Source organism: Aedes aegypti, chromosome 3 (assembly GCF_002204515.2).
Source record: "Aedes aegypti strain LVP_AGWG chromosome 3, AaegL5.0 Primary Assembly, whole genome shotgun sequence".
Taxonomy (NCBI): Eukaryota; Metazoa; Arthropoda; class Insecta; order Diptera; family Culicidae; genus Aedes; species Aedes aegypti.
In genome coordinates this window covers 163,634,365-163,653,543 of record NC_035109.1, presented here as the reverse complement: position 1 = coordinate 163,653,543, position 19,179 = coordinate 163,634,365, and the positions used below count along the sequence as shown (strand labels likewise).

General features: G+C 35.9%; 1 protein-coding gene across 1 annotated transcript in view; it reads right to left on the bottom strand.

Annotated features, from left to right (window-relative positions):
• LOC5578435 (lachesin) overlaps nucleotides 1-16,170 on the bottom strand; it is a 334,955-nt gene extending 318,785 nt beyond the window's left edge. Inside the window, exon 1 of the mRNA XM_021849376.1 lies at nucleotides 15,296-16,170. The gene's annotated coding sequence lies outside the window, so the exon portion shown is untranslated. The remainder of the gene's footprint in view (nucleotides 1-15,295) is intronic.
• Nucleotides 16,171-19,179: the final 3,009 nt, after the last annotated feature.

Genomic DNA, 19,179 nt, shown 5'->3' with positions numbered 1-19,179 from the left:
ACACGAGCTCATTCGTCGGCTGGCGAGATGCATATAGGGCGTCTGTACCAGTGATAGAGGCAATAGTAATGGTATGAAAAAAAAAAACTGCCAGAAAATAACAAAAGCTCGATTTTTATATCTGAATACGTAATTTGAAAGTTTTTACATTCTATTTTACGTAAAAAATAATCTTGTCACGATAAAATCATTGAATCTTTCAAATAAGCATTTTCTCCATTACTGGAACATGTTCCAGTAATAGTGGTTTTTGCTTACTTGTGTTCCTATAATAGTGGTTTACATTGATTTCTCATCTCACTCTATAATAGTGAGTGAACGACCCACTATTACTGGTGCAAATGAGCAAAAAAGGCAAAGTTTTAATTGATTTCTACTATTTCCATACCAATTTCCAAGATTTTTTTAGAATAATGCACATGAAAATAAAAATTGCCTTTAACACCCTTGAAACCGCTCTATTACTATTATTGGGACAAGCACTACCACTGGATCAGCACCCCTATGTATCAAGGGATACGAGTGTGTAAGTGTGGGAATGCATGGATATAGCGAAGCTTGTCACCTTTATTCGTAGAAGAGAGGATCGATGAAGAGAAATCGATTATACGACTTACGCCCTTATTCTAGCACAAGCTTGATACATTCAATGATTCCGCATAAGATGTCGTCAAAAGTCCTTATAAGCACAAAAGTGGGGGCGATATAATATCGGGTGTCCCAGAAAGTATAAGCACGACTTTGATAACGAATATCACAATATTTTTGCAAACAAATATTTTTTTTTTCTATTTTTGTGTTTTTCCTTGGGTTATTTCAAATGATGTTTGTAAAAATTTTGTTTGATAAAATAACCTATGTGATTGAAATTTTTGACATTAGAAAATCTATTCTTATTTAGCCAGCACAGACCCTACTTTTGAGTTTTGTTGGAACTTAACTAATAATAAATGTGTTTAACGAAATCCTTAGATGTGGCGAGTTTAACTACATTGTATCGAAGATGTTCCACAAGAATTATTATTTGAAACTTTATTCGGCTTTGCTAGAAAGCACTTGAAAAATGATTAAATTCTAATAAATCGCTAATTTTTCCCTCCACATAAGACAAATTGACGAAATCATATATTTTCAGGTATTTTCAATATAAATATAAACAATTCATTTTATATTTACTTATGATAAATATCCATACTTTTGGATAGGCAACAACAATTTTAGATTTTTACGCGTTTTAACGGATATACAAGGACATGGTTTGACCCTTTTAAAAATCGACCACAGCTGAAATCGGATTTATAGGATCTTTTCAATTTTCATGTACTTAAGTTTATGATTTTCAATAAAATAGGATATAGTCTGATCATTTATCGTATCAGCAATGATGAATATATTTTTTCAGATTTTTATTGTACATACTTTATGGCCTAGCACAATTTGATTACAACAAAGTCGCTCAGATTTAGCGATTTGTGCAGACCTGATAAGAGGAGCTTCCAGAAATGTTACTCCATACACAAACAGGTGGCGGAAAAATTACTCAAAATTCAAAATCTGCTCTTGATAGGTGCGAGAATAATATGTGTGAAAATCAGATTTTTATCTGCACTAGTTTCGAAATGACAGTATGGTAAATTCGTGCCCATACTTTCTGGGACACCCTATATCAACTCAACCTTCACTCGATATCTCATATCTGAATGTCCAGTTAGAAGAGCATACTGCCCAAATTCGCATAACAGTTCCATGTTCTATGGGGCTCAGCTCAAAATTATCCTCCTCTATTTTACTCTTCCACGAAATTGGAAAACAATAAGGCCAGTAAACGTCAAAATCTTATACAAAATCAAAGAGCCCCCATAGGGCATTGCATGCCGCGGTTGCTAAAGTAAAAAAATCGACGTATTTGATGTACCGTTGCCTTGTTATTTACGCTTTGGACTTGGCAAATTTCAGATCAAGTTTACAAGGTTATTATGCATCCACCTCTTATGCATTTAATTTATAAAACCATGGCTAAGAACCGGCTGGATTAAGTTTGTCCACAAAATTTGCCCATCTCCCGATTGTTGCACAAACCTAAAGAAAATTTTAAGGAATAAAAAAATCCACGTGAATTCTGTCCCTGAAAATTAACAATCCTGAAAGGAGGAGAAACCCACAATTTGTCGGAGATGAACCAGCCATAGGGCTGAAAATCTCCTTAATAAAGATAATAATAATAACCCACAATTCTCAGCACAATCTTGCTGAATAACAGCGTATTATAAGTTACATTGTTTTCAATTCTTATTGGGCATCTTAACCACTGCGATCAATTGATTGATCTGTTGTGATCTACAGGCGTAATAAGTAATCATTCGAAGAGTTGTGATTCATACAAAGTTTTCAAACAAAAAGTGTGACAAAGAGAGGAAGGGTAAGGCTTTGAAAATACCCAAATTATGGATGACACAATTTATAGACGTTCAACCAACATATTTAGCATAGGAGAGCTATAAACTTCAAAACATAAATCATTCAAATGTTCATGAATGATTTATGATAGTAAATATATTGTTATCATAGCGTACGACGATGAAAAGCTTGTTCTTAATCTTAAATAAAAAAAAGCTTTATTTGTGAGGAACTTTGTTCTTTGCTAAATGATAAAAATAGTTGAGCTCTGTATGTTACAAGAAAGTTCATACATATAGGGTAAGTGTTTCTTATATTCCTCTTAGAGTTCCCAAACTCATCTTCTTAGTGACCCTTTAACATCCACAATTTATGTCACCGCAACAACTCTTGAGCTCGACCCTTTTCCGTTCTATCGGGAACGGTGCATCGTCAGACAAAGTTACTAATTGCTGTTGTGTCAGTCTCAGATTTCGAGTAAACATCCGTTGATAACGCATCGATGTAGGGTAACTCGGTGTAATACGCCCCAACGGGGCAATACGCCCCTTTGCATTTTCACGGGATTGAGGCTTTTTACACACGTAAACATGATTACATATCTTAAATATTCGCAAAAATATGATGTTGCGCATATATGTTCTTTAAAAAGTATAAACAATCAATAGAAATTCTAAAAATATCGAAAATCAGGTTTTTGGTTTATAATTTAGCTTTTGATAAGCAAGCCTCAAGGTGAATGAAGCCCATTCTTTACTATTGTACTTAACACAAAAACTTTTATCGGAAGACGACTGCTAATGGACCCTTTTAAGATTGGCAGGTGCTGGAATTCTCCTTGGAAACATTTTTACAACGCTGTGGACCTTTTTTCTATGAGAGGGGCATATTGCCCGGGTTGTTTTGAAACGTAAACATTGGGACCGTTTACAAAAAAACATCTTGTACACTTTTTTGAAGCAATCTGGAATGAAGAAGTTGCGTGCAGAGCATGGTCAACTAAATAAGCAACACATTGACATAGAAAACTTTAGAAGTGATGCATTTGCTACTGCGGTAGAGCAGTTTTTCCTTAAGGGGGGGCGTATTACACCTTTTTACCTTAAAAGGTGAAACTCTTGGAGCTGGGGGTGTATCGCCCAAAGGGATGTTGTTCCCAGTAATCCAGACGCGTGGAGTTTATCAAACAAAAGAGAGTGGTTTGTTCAATCTTGTTTTGTGTCAGCTGAATCGCTCTTTCAAAGTCTAACACCAACATGATACATACCACAAAACATTTAAGCTAACATCGATATCGGATAAGTTTCAAAGTGAGCGTAGGCTTGCAAAATGAGTTCGCGTGAATCCATTCGTTGGAAACAAGTTGTTGAAAACAAATCTTTTTATTTTTGTTAACACTGTTACATAGAAGGTTTTTCTTTGAATTTGTTGTATCACGTGAAAAAATCATACTATGCTCCCTCCCCCCGTGGTATATTCTCCATACAATTTGAATGAACCATGGTCCTTGATCACAAAAATATGATATGCATAGATAGGTTCGGAGTAGGTTATGGGACCTTCCTTACTCGAGTGGTTAGACTTCGCGGCTACAAAGCAAAGCCACGCTGAAGGTGTCTGGGTTCGATTCACGAATGGTCCAGGATCTGTTCGTAATGAAAACTTTCTTGACTTCTCTGGGCATAGAGTATCATCGTACCTGCCACACGATATACCAATTGGAAAAATGGCAACTTTGGCAAAGATTGCTCTCAGTTAATAACTGTGGAAGTGCTCATAAGAACACTAAGCTGAGAAGCAGGCTCTGCCCCAGTGAAGTCCCAAGAAAACGAAAAAGAAATGTTCGAGTTATTCGTTTCAGCACGCACAAATTACCCCTACAACTCATGCTTCGCCAAGTAAAAAACTCAATTCATATGAATGAAAGTTTACCAATGACTGTAAACAGGACTAAAATCAGTGATAAGGAATGTACCAATGAATTTGGCTCATTAGCGATGTATACCATTGCCTCTAGGCGCATTTGTTCCTTAATACGACGATTATATTCGATTAATTATACAAACAAATCTGGACGTCCATCGCTGCATTACCCTAAATTCGAAGGTACATTGTTTTGTGAGGATTACGCACCGTCCAATCATATATTCATAGCCGAGTTAGTCATTAAAAGTGTTCTGCGTGATTATAAGCCATCACAAACCACATCAGTTCGGCAAAGAATAATTACAACAAACAATAACCACCAATTCCCTGCACTATTGCGATCGCAACAATAAATAGAAACAATGTTCAACGCAACACGCATGGGATAGCATTTTGAATAGCATTTCCCATAGTCAGCTGAAGGCCACATGTGATGAATGTATGCATGATTATTTTATAATACTGTCACATGGTGTTCGATTTCATCAGTGTCAAATCACAAAAACAAAAGCTAGTCGGACCATGGGTGTAGCCAGGATTTCTGTGCGGAATAAAATTGATCGGAAAAGTGAAATAGATCACAAAATGTTATTTCTCAGCGCGAATATTGAAGTATCCTGAAGTAAAAGAATAATATTTGGCCTAACTATTTATTGTCGAATTGTAAGTGGTGAAGTTTATGGTGTTGAAGAATGTTCATAGTAACAGAAAACAATGTTAAATTTCATAAACATGTTTGACATACATCTGCAAACATCAAGATCTAAACAATGAATTAAGCATGGCGTCAGCCTAAAAAATGTGTGGATTCTTAAAATATAGCTTAGCTTAGCTTAGCTTAGACTGACTACACATATCAATGGTTGCTATTCCGTGATTGACTGAAGTCAGTGAAAATGCACAAAGAATCAACTAGAAGTTCGGCTGGGATTGGTCATAATCCTCTTCAGTATGCATAATTCAGTGCCTCTATTTATACATGGTCAATAACGGCGCCAGCCACGTCCTTGCAGTCAGGTGGGATTGGGGGAAGGAATGTTAGTGTGTAACCTTTGCTATTTGGAGACCGTGTTTGCCTCTGCATCTCCACAAAGGTTACTGGAAGGGATGTTTGTTAATGGGAAGGATCGTAGGGTCACAGGATTCACTTTGATAAGCGATTTTCATTTGATATGAACAATTCCTATGTAAAGGAAAATCATGCCGACACTTGAGGTGACGAACCATTCAAAGTTTGTTGAACAAATACATAAATGCAACATTCCTACGAACGAACGTAACATTCGGAAGAAAGCACGTGTTATTATATTTTACTCATTTGAGAAGAAACAAAAAAAAAATCGATTGGTTGGGACATCATAGAACACTCTTATTCTTATGTCGACAACCAAAGTTTGTTGAATAAAGTGAATCTTTCGCATGTCTACACTTGTAGTGTAGAACCATTCAATTTTTTTTTAATTACAGAAATAAAGGTAAATAAGGAGTGTACTGAAAAAAAAAATGTTTAGAAATTGCCCACACTAAGGCGTTACTCTTAAAATTTGATGTAATGTGGGGGCAAACATGACTATTCTAAAACTATTCTAAAACTATTGATTATGTTTTTTTTTGGAATTGATAAATTTATATAGACAAAATTAATGCTTAATAGATCTCTATCCGTTTATGTAATCAATTTCTTATGAAATAACATTTATTTTTTCATAAAAATAGTTTTAATTTTTAAAATTAAAAAATGATGCACTGTGGCGAAATTGATCATCATATAACAAAACAGGTTTAAGAATTAAAAGTTTCCCTTTCAATTAAATTTGGACCTCCTGAAACTAAAAATAATGTAAAAGTTTTTATAATTTGTCTCTTTTTATCATTTTATTGAAAGTTTAAACTTTGTTTAAGTAGATTTAATACGCCTAAATGTGGACAATTTTCTCGACCTGATTGAATTCATCCCATTGATTAATTTGCCGCTGGGTCACGGTACTTATTATTTCTGTAAATATCGTTCTTCTTCTTCTTCTTTTTGGTATTACGTCCTCACTAGGACAGAGCCTGCTTCTCAGCTTAGTGTTTTTATGAGCACTTCCACAGTTATTAACTGAGAGCTTTCTTTGCCAATTTTGCCATTTTCGCATTCGTGTATCGTGTGGCAGGTACGATGATACTCTAAGCCCATGGAAGTCAAGGAAATTTCCGTTACGAAAAGATCCTGGATCGACCGGGAATCGAACCCAGACACCTTCAGCATGGCTTTGCTTTGCTTTGCGCGGACTCTAACCACTCGGCTAAGGAAGGCCACCATAAATATCGTATTGTTCAGAATTTGGCAAGCATATTCCAACTCAGGGAGCTCAAATTAAGTATGTCACTTGTTTTCAAAATAAACCATCATTATATTAAATTGAATTGATCAAGTGAACCCGGATATGTGAATCCCATGATTTGTTACTTTGGAGATGATTTTTAGCAATTTAAACACATTTATTAGAGAATTTCGGTATCAAGTCATTAAGATTCACCATCGTTTTTCTGCATTCAGTTATTTGGCATTACTACACTTTGATCTTAGCCTTTAGGCCGAGAAGCGATAGTTATTTGGCATTGGTAACAGAATAACTAAACCTTACATTTACTTTGCAATTGGATTAAATGGATAAATTGAAGTGAAATTTGCTTCAAAGCTACACGTCTCCTCGGTGTGAATCGAACTCACGACTCCCACAGACTGGGTACTAAAATTTTAATTGAATTCTTGTTTTTGTTTAATAATACGAAAGACCATATTCTTGCAATTACTTTAGATATTTTTCAAGCTCAAATTACGGCTATAACATATTTCAACTCTTATTTTAAAAATGGTTCCAAACATGAACCTTGACACTTTTTGATCATGTTTGACGTTCACTTTGTCGACAAAAATGCCAAAGGGCTTTTATTAGTAACACTGGGGTTGTTCCTATCTGACATTTCGGAAGGAACACAAAAACAAAATATACTCAAAATTTGAGTTTAACCCAAGGGGTGTGATAAAATCTTAAAGACCGTAAAAACGTTTTTAGACTTAATTGACATGTATTGCTGGCATAAACTTAAGCGTCTTGTACTACAAATGGTACTGGGTCAGGTATTGCAGAATTCGCTTTCATTTGATAATGCCCCATATGGTTGGTGAACACGCACAAAAACATGGTTTTCAAAAACGTTCCTAAAATAATTTTCAAGTTGGTTTTAACATTATATATCGACAAAGCATGGAAGAAAACATTTGATAGTATAAATCACTTGCATTTAAACGATAGTTTGTGCTGTTTTTCAATGCATTCCAAGACGTTTTCCTTAGGTGGTCCATATTGCCTTGATTACCCCTATATTTTTCCTTTCTAGTAATTATAAAATTTTATCAGAAATCCTTCCATTTCAAAGGTTCTATAAATTGTTCGTAAACTAATTCCACTGTTGATATTTTAATGTATTTCGCTAAATACTCCTCAAAAAATTTGGAGGTAATTTTTGAGAAAACTTTAAAATGATTCAAAGAAATTTCGAATAATTGTTGGAAAAAGCATCGATAGATCATGTTTTTCAGGAGTTACTGCATTCTCTGGTTCGTACAAATATTGTTGATGTTTTGAAGCGGTTACTGAAAAAAATCCTCGGAGAAGTTTTTATCACAAACTCTCAGCGAATTTTGGTTTTATTTGATCTGCAGTAATTCAAGATTTGATTAATTGTAGATGAACCAGCCACGGATAATTGAATACAGAGATTACATCATTTATGTGGAGGTATGTACAGCATACTGTAGGGTAGTTTGTTTTGAAACAAAATTCAAAGTTGAGATTCTTTTTTTTTCAGACAAGCCAAAATAAAGCTTCATCTGTTGTGTAGTACGAACATTTGATTTACATTCATGAAAAATATAATTTTAGAGACTTTTGAAGTGACATAACTATTTTCTGTTTTCAAAAAGGTTAAAACTGCTTATAGTTTCTGTAAACTAAATACATTTAAACCAAAACTCTTTCAAAGCTCACGAATAATTTATAGTATGGTTCCAACAACAAACATGAACATTATTTTTAGAATTGTTGGATTTTTTTTGCAAAAATCTTTGAAGAACTTCATTATTATACCTAAGTTTCATATACGTCCGCTTATGAATTGTCCAAATTCACTTATACGACGGGTATACGAGGATTTCCCTACTCGTAATGATAATGGCATTTAACACTGAATGAGAGGAAGGAATCTAAGCTTTAATTCAGTATACTTAACTCTTTTGGCCACAAGTCAAATTAAATAACAAACCAAACATTTTTCCAAATTCAAAAATAAATTCAATAGTTCCCAGCTTATCAATCAGTTACTGCATTTCGTTACAATGCCATCAACCCCCAAGTTAGCAGCATTGTTTGGTTTTCCGCACTTTGCCACAATTACTTAGGGCAACCGAACCAGCAGCAGCAGCAGTTTCCAGTTCCAGCTTCCATGATCATTAGAAAGTTTCACAAACGAGCAAATCAACCCAAAGCCAGCAACGACTGCATCATCATCAACTTCAACGGCAGCAACAAAGAATCAGTTTAAGTCCATAAGAGGTAGCAGAGCACCATGTCAATGTGCCAAAAATATAGAATAATAGTGGCATCCATATTATGAGCATGCACTGTTTTTATGAGCATTTAAAAAAATCAAAGTTATTTTTTCAACAAACCGCCAAGTTGCGATATATGTCCATAAATAACGAAATTTTCGGTGAACCTTTGAATAAATGATGTTTTCTGTTTCTTTAGGTCTTTCTTTCTTTTGCGTTTTGAAGTTTTGAATTATCGCTCTTGTGGTTCTGTATGTTTTTTGCCGCATGTTTCATAGAGATCTCTAGTAGCTTAGCAATTACACGACATAAACAAGACAAGGTAGTCACTTTACTTGTGTAAACATCAAATTTGGCTGTAAACATGTAATGTCATTATTGTCGTAGCATATAAGATCTGGTTCACTAGATTATTTTTTCAAATCAAATGTTCGAGGTGGATAGGAATGACGTCATCAAGTAGCTGTCAGTTTTCGGAATATATAACCTTATAAATATTGTAAGCCGTCAGCAATTACCAAAAGAACCGTTTTCTCTACGCCTGATAAGAATGTAAAAGATCAAATCTGTAACGATTCCTGTTAATTAAAAACATTTCAAATTGTTGGTTTAACGTGAAGATGCATCGAAGCCAAACCTCGAATTTTCAAGAGCACAAATCTAGAGAACCAGACAACCGTTTGTGCTGAAAATGCTACTCACTGGTCACTCGCTGGTGGTGATCAATCGATTAGATTTTCAGCACGAACGGTTGTCTGGTTCTCTAGATTTGTGCTCTTGAAAATTTGAGGTTTGGCTTCGATGCATCTTCACCTTAAAGCTCAAGAATCCGTCATTCAATCATCAGCAATTATTGAAAATTAAAAACCAGTTTTTTCACACAATTTTGAAGCAGTCCTCATGGAAGTCTATCATTGCATCAAATAATGCAAGTGGAATTCAATGAAAGATTTTCATGAATATGGATTTGATTTTGACCAAAAACCTGGTTTTGAAAATTTGTAAAACGATGACGGTTATTTGCCTCTTAACCCGTATAGGCCTGAGTGAAAGCAAAAATTCTAAATGGATTCAAGTGATTTTTTGGAAATTTCCATTACGAAAAGATCTTATACCGACCGGGAATCGAACCCATGGAATCGAAGCATGGCTTTGACTTGTAGCTACGGACGTTACCACTAGACTATCTCCACCGCATACTAAATTGGCACCATATGAAATTTTAAAAAGCTAAGTTAAATCTAATTTCAAGCCAACCCAACCTGCACTTCTCAATGCCACTGTCTGGCCAATGGTCTGTTAATAAGATACTTCGAGCAAAATCCAACATCACAAAGAAAGCTAGACGAAAATATATCTTGTTTTCAGCATCAAGTTGATATCAATTTGTCAATGAAATATACGATATCATATTCTGTTTTTGTTCTGTTATCATTTTAAATTTTTGATAATGTTTTCATCTTATATCATTAGAAATTTATTCATGCTACATGTATAAACACTTTGAGAATTCAAAAATAGATCATTTATTTTGTCGCAGACTGGTTTCAATATCGATCAAAAATATGTACACGAAGCGAACTTAACTATCGAAATTCATACAGTTTACCTTATGAAAGGTGGAGCGATCAACGCATTATGTATCGTTTAAGCATCACTCCACATCAAGACGTCGATAGGCGCGAGGCCTATCGATCGCAACGTTCTCGGTACGTTTCCGGGTTGCCATGGAAACAATTTTGTTTTCGAATTCTGGTTTAATAAGGCAAATTTTTGAATTTCAAGCCGATTTCTTGTGATGAATTTTCGACTCTATGACACTACCCCGAACGCCACTACCCCGAATGCCATTACCCCGAACGCCATTACCCCGAAAGGCATTACCCCGAATGGGTCATTACCCCGAACGCCACTACCCCGAATGGGTCACTACCCCGAACGCCATTACCCCGAATCCATAACATTTTGAGACTAATTTTAATAAGAAGGTGGGGAAAAAATTGTACGATTCCTTATGAGTATTAAACAAGTTTGGCTTAAAAATGATTTTTTCAAATATTAGGAGATAAAAAAGAAGCTAGATTTTCATAAAACAACTTTTACATACTAAGTTTTGTTTGGGTTTGTCCTCTTATTTTGATGAGATTAACACAACTACACTGCAATGCTCTGAAGAACAGCTTATTTTAAAAAGAAGGGTGAATTTGTTATGAAAAGAATAGCTATGATATGCACGAAATAAGCATGTAGTAAAGTTTCGTTTTGGACGCTGCTACCCACTTCCTTCACTCATTTTTTTTTTATGTCGACTACAAGCATTGAGATCTTCTACAAGATTTTGTTTCATAAACGATGGTAATAGCAAGTCACCCCGATATTATCGCTGCAAGTGATGTACTATGGAATCCGTTTAAAGACCAATCTGATAGACAATCTTTCCGCGGTGGCATAGAAACGCTAATATACTTGTGTTTGATAGAAAAACCGCGGCCTCTGATCACCGTTACAGTAATACTTTCGTTATTTTGTGGGACCATTCAGTGGATATATGATGATGGCAGAAAAGTGGTGAGCAGTTCGATAGAGACCTGACTGTTTTAATGCAAGAAGGTAAAAGAAGGGGAAATTCCTGATTCGAATTAGCAGAATAAACTCCAATGAATGCCTTAAAGATATCCTGCTTTGAAAAAATTAGCTGTTCCATATGGAAATATTAGTGCCTAGCTTATCCAACGAAAATTTAGAAGAACAGCCTATTTAAAAAGAAGGACAAATTTCCGGTGAAATGCTTGCAGCTATGACGTGAATAATCACTGTGAAAACGTGATGCTATCGAAGGAAAATCTTTGTTCGAATTCCTCCGATGGTGTAATTGTTGCACTGAAAACTTCCTTGACTTCCCTGGGCTTAGAGGCATATATACAAAAATGGGAAATTGACAAGGAAAGCGCTCAGTCAATGAAAGGCTTGTTTTATAGAAAGCCTATTCGCAAATTTCTTATCGCTGAAGGGGGATGTGGGTGGTTGTCATCGAAATGTTACACCTCTTTCAAAATTTGTAAAATTTCCGTACAAAATAATTACGACGGGGGGGATGGGTGTCAAAAATGGCAATATTTGGCGTTGTAAAATTTGTGAATAAACGCTTGAACTGCGGAAGTGCTCACTGAGCTGAGAAACAGGCACTGTCCCAGAAAGAAAAAGAAGAAGATAGTGGTCAACAGAATAACTGACATAAAAAGAAGGGAAAATATATGATGATCATTTTACCGACGAATATAACACATCATTGATTACCAGTTCACATTAGAGACGCATACATGAATGGTCATTCCTCTATAACAGTAGGGTCATCATTTTTGCACGCAAAACATGATACTTCATTGTATCTCATACTATTCGGGGTAATGGCTCATTCGGGGTAATGGCGTTTGGGGTAATGACCCATTCGGGGTAGTGGCGTTCGGGGTAATAGGATGGAGCCGAATTTTCATAAGGGGTTTCTACCCGTGCAAAGTCCAACATCAAAAAGAAAGCAAGGTGGAAAACATATTCTTTTCTCAGCAACAAGTTGATATCATAATTTATTATTTTTTTTTCAATTTTTCGTCGATAAATTCGATATCATAGTGTTTTTTCGTTCTGCAATCATTTCAAATTTTAGGGAATGCTTTCATTTTATATAATATTAAATTAATTCGTGCTACATGTATAATCAATATAAGGATATGAAAATGAAGCATTTATTATGCCGCAAACTCGTTTGAATATTAATCGAAAATATGTTTACTTCAATGAGTTCTCAATTTGCCCGTCATGATAGCAGAAACAGTTTTCAGTTTGCTGCAACTGATAGCAAAAATAGCAATTTGATTTCATGGGAACATTTTTCTGCTCTCAGTTTTGATATTTTAACCGTTAACGTTCAACGCTCCGTCATCGTAATCATCGAAACTCCAAATGCAGTTTTTCTGTTAAAAACTAAAAATTATTCGATGCAATTGTGTACACTGTGTTTCGGTTGGAGAATAGAATACAGTGAACATTTTCCTGTAAATTTGCTTGATTTTAATTGAAAAAAATGCTTTTGAAAATTCCGAAATTAATGACGCATACTGCCCATTTAAACCGACCAAAATGACATCAAACTGAGTTATCAAAATTCACGATGTCATAACATCAAAAAAAGTTTTTGATATGATCTCAAGCTTTACTCGAGACCCTTGCTGAAAAGTAGTTGTTTCTATTTATAAAACTAAAAATAAGGTAATTTGGTTGCTTTCAAGCAGCAGCGAATTTGAAAATATATTGTAAAAACAATTATTAAATCACAGACAAACAAACGTTACACTCTCATCATTGTTCATCGACCACATTTTTAATGGTCGATTCAAAAATATGGTGAGTGGCCATTCCGTAACCCGTGGCGCACACATCTTTTAAACGTTGGCCCAGATAGCTGTAGCGGTAAACGCGCAGCTATTCAGCAAGACCATACTGAGAGTCATGGGTTCAATCGCGCTGGTCGAGGATTTTTTAGTGATGGAAATTTTCTCAATTCCCTAGGCATAGAGTATCTTTGTGCCTGCCGCACGATATACACATGCAAAAATGGTCAATCGGCAAAGAAAGCTCTCAGTTAATAACTGTGGAAGTGCTCATAAGAACACTAATCTGAGAAGCAGGCTTTGTCCCAGTTGGGACGTAACGCCAGAAAAAACGCCGATTTCAGCATTTGGCGTGAATGCCTCGTGACTACGATTTTGATCAAGATTTGTTCTAAGCAAGGATGGAAATCTAGTAATCATGATAAAACAAATGATGCATCGTGGTTGTTCTTTATCATGCGATCATACACTCTTAAAAATAATGAAAATTACTCTGGACGTAATTCTGGTTATGCCTGAATGACACATGATGTAAGTGATGGAACGACACAAAAACGAGTCCTTGAAGATGTATTGAACAAAAAATGTAATTTTAAATGTTAAAGGACACGAAAACGATGGAATTGTGATAGACATTTCCCGAATCAGACACTAACGTATTTGAAATTGGACACAAATTTACGTCATTCGGCTCGCTTCTTTTATGTGCATCCCAAAAGATGTAAATCACATTATTTTTTGGTACTGTGTAGCAACAATTTTGGAAGATTTTCACGCTTTCACTCTATGATATGACTTCTAGCATACCATTTTTGATCCTAAAGTCAATCGTGCATGGAATGTGAGAAAGTTTATCCGTGAATTTTGAATTGATTCGCATTAATCGCAACTTGTTACAATATCCGACAAACCCTTTGTCCTACGACAAACAGTTTATCGGATGCTCGATATATCTATGATTAGCACGCGTGGTGAGGTGTTGAAATCATGTTGCTGCAAGAGCGATGGCCCTCTTGGACCGTTCAAATACCGTGTTGTTTGTCGGTAGAGCTGATTTTTTTCCATCCTTGGTTCTAAGTGTTACGTCTGTAATTAATTTATCACTTATACTTGAACGACCATACGTAAAGATATGCAAAAATATCCATTAGCACGTAAAAGAGGCCAGTCGAGGCTTGCACCGCACATAAGTTGCAAGCCGAATAGGATGGAATACATCGACTTTTTAGGTATACAAGTAAAAAGTAGTTAAAATTATGGATGCATTGTAAAATCCATGGAAAATCCAACATTTACGCTGCTTTTTTAGATGTTGTGAAACATGCTAAATTCTCTTCTCCTAAAAGTGCACACAATGATTGTTCTTGCCATTTTTTGGCTTCTGTAAATATGTAGAAAATGATTTTTTTTATTTAACACTTCGGTAGTCGCACTGTTGTATTTTTTACAACACATGTGGGAAAACCTCGCCTTACGTATACAGCAAGCAACTTCGCGACGACTGGCAGGTTGGCAGCATTGACATTCTTTTAAAAACTGAAAATAAAATCGTCGGAATACAACCACAATTGTTCCCAATAATGAGCGATTCGTCTCAGATAATTAATTTCATTAAAAAAAAGGTTTTGAAACGTTGCTAAGTTATGGTTTCTAGTCCATTCATGGTATTTAATTGAGATTATCTAGCAGATTTCCGTCGAAACCCATAAGAAGATTTTTAAATTATCGAAGGATTTTCGCATTATGCATTTATTTCTATAATGTATTTCATTTTGGTGACACAATCAAAATTACAAATTTTCCTCGCATAATAGTTAATTAGACTATTTCCGTCAGCCAGGGGGACCAACGGATCCCCTTTCCCCCTTCTGGATACACCCACGAGACTAAATGTGTTAAAGCCGGATGAGGGAAAGGAATGAACGTCGAAGCACAATGCGATATTTTGCCGACCCACAAAAGTTTAAACACAGCTGGGTATACGTACGTTTCCGTGGGGGCCTCCGTCATGCACAAATCACAAAGATAAATATGCACACATTTATTTTATATTTACGCTATGTTTGCTGCAACAACAATATCCGTGGGTATATGTGTATAGTGCGTAATCATTCAACTTGCTATCCGCTTGATTTACACGTCACAAAGGAATTCCTTTTGTTTTTATGACGGTTTTTCACCCCCACAGCACAAACACTTGTTCGCCGCACTGTTTGCCCAATGTTTTATGTCACTCAAATGATATAATTACGCACTCAGCATGTTTATTAATCCGCAAAGCAGTATCCGTACATGTGGAAGCATAGATCACTGGTACCCCCGATCGGTTCGTTTAGATTCTGCATCCGTTTCTTATCTTCTTGCTTCGTCATAAAAAAGGCCAAGCTCTTCATTTTTACGCGGCGCCTTGTAATTATCACATCATCATCACATTGCTCGTTGCACACGCTTGATTCTCTTTTCAATTTTCGTAGGCTTCCGTTTGCATCTCTATTGTAGTTGTTGACTGCAAACAGTCAAGCCACTGAGTCGTCCCTCGTAATAAGTCACCAGCGTAGAACAATACGTTTCTCCTTCTCCGGAGCCATACGCAAACAACACTCTCGCCTTAATGCTTTTGTACACACAGTTTCCATGGAATCCACTCGCTTACAATCCTAGAATGGCACACGCACCTTACTCCTAGTGTAAGACAACCGACACAACCAATTCCGAGAGCGTCGCGGGTTTTTGCATCCTTCGAAATCAAAGCCTCGTCGTAAACTAACATCCTTGTTGCGTGAAAAACTGCTTCTATATGCAGGACCCATGCATTTCCAGCACGCTTCTGGGTTGACAGCCGGACGGAGAATCAATTTCCCCAAATGTTGGATTCTCCCTTGCTCGCGAGAGTATGTCAGCGAGAGTGAGCTTATCGGCGAATTCGCTCCAAAGCTGAGAAAGCTCCCAGTTCTCAAAGCAGTCACCCACACAGCCCCAAGAATTCTAAGCAAAATCGAAAGCAAACAGACGAATCGTGCTCCATTCCTTCTGCTGCTGTGGTGAATACCATCCTGCATTTAAGCAACAGAACGACGAGTAGAATTACATATTTTACTGCTAAGGGGTAATGAATAAATTAATGGACTATGTTTAAGTTAGCTTTCTAAGTTGCATAGCCAACTAAATGCAAGATGAAATCATTGCACCTAACTTTGAGTTCAAACGTAATTTACATAGCCGAAAAGGGTGAAATTGTGCCAGACGCACATTTCACGAGATTTTTTTTTTTTCGCTTATAAACCGGGGTTGTGGGAGCAGGATCTAGTTACCGATTAGCTGAATAGCGCGATGTGATACCGGTAGCGGATTGCACATGTGATTTCCTGGAATCAACAGTTTTATTTAGTGTTATACCCAAATGATTTTGGTAGAACCGGTTTCAGGGATTACCACATATATCTAGTTGAAATATTATGCGATTTTTTTTGCAATGGTTATGAGTTTTGAATAAAGGGAAATGAGGAATGTGATGGAAAAATTAAGTGAGAGCTTGTTTTATGACCATAATATGGTACCTTTTACATTTCAGCTACTCTCAGTCATTTTCGAATGCAGTCATGTTTCCTATTAGACACTTGGTTCGGGGGCGTTATGGGAATCCACGTTATAGGAGAATTTTACCCCATTATTCTGAATCCAATTACCCCCAATCCCAAAAACCCGAACGCCATTACCCCGAATTCTAAAACTCCGAACGACCCATCATCCCGAATTCTAATATCATGGGGAAATGTCATCAATATCATCATGTCAAGATAATTGTAAATTTGGGGAAATAGCCTTCGTGATGATGGAATTCGGGGTAATGATACATTTAGGGTAATGGAATTCAGGGTGATGGCATTCGGGGTAATGGGGTAGAATCGAACTTGGCCGGTAGGGGTGCTTTTTATAGTGCAAGATATGAACCTTGAGGGAAAAGAATGCGAACTTTGTAACATATGATTTTGATATTTTTTAAGGGTTGATGTCTTCGGAAGAGTTGTTCAGTAGCTCAAGTGCTGACATGCGGTGGTCATTCTGATACTGAATTACGACGCCAGGCGACGCATGTGAGCATGGAATTTTTGTTTTGCGTTCAGTAGCCTGACCACTTAGAAAGATGGCGTCTTTGGCAAAGTTGTAGTGAGCATGAAACTTTGGTTTTGCGGATATCTCAGGAGCCTGACTACTAAAAAAGATTACGCTTTCGGCAAAGTTGTTCAGTAGCTACAGGGCTCTTAGTTTTGTAACCAAGAGATTGGATATATTGGTACCAGGTGGCACTAGTTAGCATGAAACATTGACTTTGCAGATATTACAGGAACACGGAGAACGTAATGCATGGTTTGTTATAATTTATGGCAAATTAACGATATTCATGGTTTATTTTGGAAATGACTATAAACATATTTGACTTCCCCTTATATAGCTAAAAATACTTATTCTTCGTAGTTGTTTACAACTATACAGGGTGTCCGCAAATTATCCGTACAAACTTTGAAGACATGGCTCTATACAATCAAGCATAATAAATTCAATATTCTTGCATGGTTTTAAACATTGACTTATTATATTCTTAAGAAGTAAGTTTGACACAGTTCCGATTTCAATTTTTTTTTAAACTAACCCAAATGTATTGAGGTGTCTTAAAGAGAGCTGTTTTCTGAGCTTTATGACGGAAGAGAAATGTCCATAGAACTCACTGGATTTGAACCGTACAGTTTTCTATTCCCAGTCTAACCTGAAGCCACTAACCTGTAGATTACTTCAAATTATAATAGGACATTTGGATTCATCTCTTTTGGGTTTTAGGAATAACACATCTCCAGTATGATTAGTGGCCCTCAGGAAAAACGTCTTCGAAAAATTTATATTTGCCTATCTCAGTAACAATGAATTATTTCGAAATTTTTTAAAGTTGTATTTTGTGTTAACATAAAGATGTATTATAAAAGGTACATGGACATTGATTTTTCATTGTGTTCAATGCGAGATCATATTTCCAATATTTTGCTGTTCGGATAATTTGCGGACACCCTGTATTTTTTATTGTACTTGCAAGCATATTTAGTTGAATATACAATATTTTGCAATGTTCACTCAGTATTTTGTATCTACAAGATGCGTTGGTGCTTTATTGACATAAAATGCAATCGATACCAGAGGCGCACCCACGTTCGAATCCATGGGTAGGACAAATGTTGGCAAATATTTTGTGTACAGTGCACAGTGGTCCAGGAATCAGTTTTACGCGGAAAGATGCATTTTGAGCTTTAGAATGAAACATTAAAGGAAAACGGTCTTCTACAAAGTTGTTTGTATTAGTAAGGCCCTTAGGTTGATGTTATTGAAAATAAGGGTGGTCCACGTTTTTATAGAAATGGTGTAACTAACTTTTTTATTTGTAGAAATTATATTATACATGCTTAGCAACTTTGCTGAAAAAGTTTTTATTGTATTTCTCAAATTGACCAATTTAGAACTTTTTTCCTACAGTGACATAGGGTGGTCCGTGCCAAATTGGTTTTCTGGCTCTAGCGTTTTAAATTCTAATATCTCATCAAAGTAATCTATGAAACACTTTTAGAGCTTTGGTAAATGCATAATTTGATGAGTAAAGAAACTCGCTATCTTCTTCCGTTTGGGAGCTATTGTTGTTTTTCTCTCAAAAACATGCCTAATATCTCTGAAAATATCTTTTGACGGCATTCAAAAGACAAAACAAAATTGTTTTTTATTTAAAAAAAAATGCAGATATGTTATTATTGTAACTCTAATAAAACGCCTTGAAAAACAAATATTTTTAATTACAAAAACTTTAAAAACTTTTGAAATAAAATTGATTGA